The sequence below is a fragment of the Colobus angolensis genome, unplaced genomic scaffold (assembly GCF_000951035.1).
Source record: "Colobus angolensis palliatus isolate OR3802 unplaced genomic scaffold, Cang.pa_1.0 Scaffold751, whole genome shotgun sequence".
In the NCBI taxonomy this organism is placed as follows: Eukaryota; Metazoa; Chordata; class Mammalia; order Primates; family Cercopithecidae; genus Colobus; species Colobus angolensis.
Genome location: NW_012121277.1, coordinates 581,725 through 587,480, shown reverse-complemented (window position 1 = coordinate 587,480; position 5,756 = coordinate 581,725).

Here is a 5,756-nt window from a genome sequence, read left to right as displayed (position 1 = left end):
AGATGAGTAGATTGCAAAAATTTTCTCCCATTCTGTAGGTTGCCTGTTCACTCTGATGGTAGTTTCTTTTGCTGTGCAGAAGCTCTTTAGTATCATGAAATTTGTGTTTTGTTTTTTGTTTTTGTTTGTTTGTTTTTGCCTCCAGACGTTCTGGCTGTTTCTTTTAAAATTTGTTTTGATGACTGGAGACCACTTCCATTCTACTTGTTATTAGTATGTTAGCTTTCCTAAGGCATATGTCTGGCTGTACAATTTTCTGCTTAGAAATCTTCTCTGGCTACTTGTTGCCTACCAAAACATTTTTAAATCCTTTGTATGACATTCAGGAGCCTCTGAGATGTTTTTAAAAACAACCTTTGACATGTCACTCAGAGTCTCTTCCCATCTGCCCTTTCAGCCTTATGAGATTATTTTCTTATTTTCCAAACATTTCCTGCTGCAGTGTTTTTCTTCATGTCTAAAGCACTCCTCTCAAATAATCACAAATGCAAATATTAACTCCCTTCAAGGCCTTCTAAATCCCTTTTGTCCTTTCTCATCATTCACCATGTGCTTCAGCAGCATTATTAGAACATCTCCGTTCTCTACTCTGACCTAGTGAGCTTTGCGTTCAGGTCTTACCTCCCCTTATAAATTCTCAGGTCCTTAAGGGCAGAATCAATGTCTTGTTCTTCCCATAACATGCCAAAGTGCCTAGCCAAGTGGTTTACAAAAACAAATATTCAATTAATACATTATAAGTGCAAATGAATAGCAGCAGGGAAGAGGACTTGCTATGTTTCTGCAAAGAGACACCTTCAACATCAACAAACGTTTATTAAAGTATTAGTTAAAATCATCTAGTGATATTAACAGCTAGTGGTATGGAATAAACACAGTGGAAGAGTTAACTACTAGGAGGAGCTATCTATTTGTTATTAGTTCTACAATCTACTATTCCCTCATTGTCTCCTAGTTTCTGAGCACGGTTTTTGTATGTCATCCATTACACTTTGCTGCAGTACACCAAAAGGTGTATTTTGCCTCTCACCAAGACAGTTCTAATAGGGCATAAAGGTCTAATAATACAAGGTAGCTAACTCCATCTAGAAGCATAGGTTAAAGGCATTGCAAGAGTCACTGTGCTGGTAGCCTAGTTTCTTTGAAAAATGCACTTGGCCGGGCGCGGTGGCTCAAGCCTGTAATCCCAGCACTTTGGAAGGCCGAGACGGGCGGATCACGAGGTCAGGAGATGGAGACCATGCTGGCTAACATGGTGAAACCCCCTCTCTACTAAAAAATACAAAAAATTAGCAGGGCGAGGTGGCGGCTGCCTGTAGTCCCAGCTACTCGGGAGGCTGAGGCAGGAGAATGGCGTGAACCCGGGAGGCGGAGCTTGCAGTGAGCTGAGATCCGGCCACTGCACTCCAGCCTGGGCGACAGAGTGAGACTCCGTCTCATACAGAAAAAAAAAAAAAAAAAGAAAGAAAGAAAGAGAGAAAAATGCACTTGATGGCAATTTCTGGTGTCAATCTTCCATAAGGTTCTGTGCATCAGTGTGAGAGTGTCTTAACCTAGAACCCCTTTGAGGGCAAGAGAGTTCACACCCTTTTTTACAGGGTCCATTTTTGCTCATAGAGTGCTTCTCTGCTTTTTTTTATTAGTAAGGAAACCATGTTATTAAAATGTTGCTGATATATTTTTTTCACAGAAACTCGTTTGGAACCTACTTGGTGCCAGGCAATATTCAAAGAATATTGCATATATTATCTCATTTAATTTTTACCAGAACCTGTCAAACTCATTCTGCAGATGAGATAACCACAGATCACACTTCGAAGGTCAAGAAAGTAGAAATTAAATATTCAATTGGCTGATTTGAGTGCCTACATTCTCATCTTGTTATTATTGATGAGAATGATCATCACTTTTTTTGTCTGACACAGCATCTTGATCTGATAGGAGGGAGTAACAGAAATTTGGTACTTTCAGGAATTTCTGATATATTCAAGACATAGAAACTCCTGTTTGTCTCTTCCTGCATTTATTATTCCTCAAGAATTTTCCTAAGGAGGACAGTAAACATTCTGTTTCTGCTTAAGGTTACCTCATTGCTTTGTTGTGGGTCAAAATGCAGTTTGTTCATTTTCGTTGTTACTGCACAATTTTAACTTTTGGCCTCCAGGATCTGCCATTGCTATGTTATTATTTGTAACTCATTCTTTACCCAATTCTCACATTAACTAAGCTTTTAATTTCATTTCTGACTGCTCATTATAATGAGAGAGTATGTATTTCAATAGCAACATCAAACACTATGTCTTAGCTCTTCTTCTGCATGTCCAATTTGGTGAACAACTTCTCTGCTCTTCTCTTGCTCTTAGATTTGTCCTGCACATTTGTGAGTTTCTGATCTCCTACTCAGCTTCCTAATAATAGTCCTGGTCCCCATAATTTTATCATTGTGGTCAACCTAAAGATTTAGTTAGCTAAAGGGAAGCACAAAGACTTCTCTATCTGTCCATTATAATTTACTACTGTCAGTAATTTTTTAATGGCACCCTTATATATTTAAGACTCAGACCTAATAGACATCTACAGAACTCTCCACCCCAAATCATCAGAATATACATTCTTCTCAGCACCACATCGCACTTATTCCAAAATTGACCACATAGTTGGAAGCAAAGCACTCCTCAGCAAATGTAAAAGAACAGAAATCACAACAAACTGTCTCTCAGACCGCAGTGCCATCAAATTAGAACTCAGGATTAAGAAACTCACTCAAACCGCACAACTACATGGAAACCGAACAACCTGCTTCTCAATGACTACGGTGTAAATAATGAAATGAAGGCAGAAATAGAGATACTCTCTGATACCCATGAGAACAAAGACACAACATATCAGAATCTCTGAGACACATTTAAAGCAGTGTATAGAGGGAAATTTATAGCACTAATGCCCACAAGAGAAATCAGGAAAAATCTAAAGCAACTTCATTACTCCCCTCAAATGATAGACCTTATTAACCATCCATCATTAATGTATGCCAGTCTCCTTGACAAAATGCAAATATTGGGATCTCAAGCAAATGTTTACAAGACGAGAAGGTAGGGTCTCAGAATGGCAATATGCTAATGAGAAATTTTATATTTCTATCATCTTGTGGGATTATCCACTGGGAAAATCGTAAGATCATTTGTATCTCTTATTGACCATTATTTGGAATTTGATGTATGGAAACAAATTGTATAAGTTAGAGTATATGAATACAGTATGGAATGCTGGCTAGTGATTGTTATATAGAACCTCTACTGTAGTACCACCAAGAGTCATTAGATACACAGTTTTTAAACAAATACTGAACAATTTTGAATAAAGTGGCATGTGTTTTGGCCACTCTTTCTTTTAAAGTTTGTTCTGATGACTGGAGACCACTTTGGACAATTTGGACTCACAAACTCTGTCATAAAAAAGAAGGATAAACATTCTACTATATGCAGATGATTTGATTTTACTGCAGAAAACTAAGATTAATTTCAAAAGACACTGTCCCTGCTGTCTAAATACTGTCAGTGCTAATGGCTTCAGATCAGCTCTCCCAAAATCCAAACCATTATTTTTAGTAGAAATCTTCCAATATTTAAGTGGCTTATGAATAACAGCCTTATACAGCATGACCATGTATTTGGTTATGACTATGTATTAGTTACATTGGAATCATTGGCATATGTATTCTCTCTGTAAATTCACCAAGAAATTACATTGTTTTGCTTTTGCTTTAAATGGGTTGTTCTATAATTGCGTTGTTGAGGTTTTTTAAAAATTACTGTAGTGGGTAATTAGTAATACTTTAGTAATATTGAACACTAGAATAACTGCAGATATGCCATATGAGTGTAGTTTTAAAATTATATGTTTTTAAATTAATAGACTATTTTTAAGAACAGTTTTAGGTTTACAGAAACAATTGAACAGAAAGTACAGAGTTCCCATATACTTCCCTAGCCCCCTGAGATAATTTCCCCTATTGACATTTTGCATTAGTATGGTACATCTGTTATAATTGATATACAAATATGGATGCAATATTAACTAAAGTTCATAGTTAGCATTAGAGTTACTCTTAGTGTTGTACATTCTATGGATCTTGACAAATGTATACTGATATGTATCCACAATTACAGTATAATACAGAATAGTTTTATTGCCCTAAAAAATCCTCCTTACTCCATCTATTTATCCCTCCACCCCTTTCTTCCAAATCCTGGCAACCACTTACGTTTTTACTGTTTTCATCCTTTTCCCTTTCCTATATAGTTGGAATCATAGTGTGTTGCCTTTTCAGATTGATTTATTTGACTTAACAATATGTTCTTAACATTCATCTACATTTTTTAGTACCTTGGCAGCTTGTTTCTTTTTATTGCTGAATAATATTCTATAGTATGAACGTACCACAGTTTATCCACTCAATTATTGATATTGAAAGGCATCTTGGTTGCTTTCAAGTTTTGGCAATTACGAATAAACATGCTGTAAAGATTTGTGTGCGGGTTTTTGTGTGAGCAGTTTTCTTCTTTTTTTTTTTTTAAATTATATAAATGTAAGGGGAACAAGTTCAACAACTAATTTCGGTAAATACTAAAGGATACAATTGCTGGATCATATGGTTAAGAATACGTTCAGTTTTGTAAGAAACTGCCAAACTGTTTGCAAAAGTGACTATACCATTTTGTATTCCCAGTCAGAGTTACTGTTGTTCCACATCCTCATCAGCATTCAGTATTGTCAGCGTTATAAATTTTAGCTATTTTAATATCTGTATAGTATCTCATTTTATTTTGCAATTCTCTGATGACATGATATTGAGCATCTTTTCATATGCTTATTTGTTATTCGTGTATCTTTTTTACTTACATTTTTAAATTTGAATTTTCTAATTTTTAATTGAAAAAATAAAGATTGTATATATTTTATATTTATGGGTTACAACGTGGTGTTTTGATGTATATTTGCATTATGGAATGACTAAATCAAGCTAGTTGACAAATCCATCACCTTACATCCTTCTCATTTTTTTCATAATGGAAACATTTAAAATTTAGTTTTAGCAATTTTAAAATACACAAATGCATTATTATTTATTATAATCACCATTCTGTATGATAGATCACTAAAGCTTGTTCCTCCTGTCTAACTGAAATTCTGTACCCTTTGATCAACACATCTGCTTTCCTTGCCTATTGCCCTCTCTCAGCCTCTGGTAATCATCATTCTACTCTTTCCTTCTATGAGTTTGACTTTTTTAGATTGCACATTTAAATGAGATCATGTGGTATTTTTATTTCTGTGCCTAGCTTATTTCGTGTAACATAATATTCTCTAGTTTCATCTGTGTTGTAAATGACAGGATTTCCTTCTTAAGGCTGAATAGTATTCCATTGTCTATATATACTATATTTTCTTTATCCATTCATCTGTTGATGGACACCTAGGTTGATTCCTTATTTTAGCTATTGTGAATAATGTCATAATGAACATGGGGTTGCACATATCTCTTTGACATACTGATTTTATATTTTTGGGATATGTACCTAGAAGTGAGATTTCTGGATCATATGGTAGTTGTATTTTTAATTTTTTTGAGAACCGTCATAGTGTTTTTCATAATGACTGTATATACTATATTTTCTTTATCCATTCATCTGTTGATGGACACCTAGGTTGATTCCTTATTTTAGCTATTGTGAATAATGTCATAATGAACATGG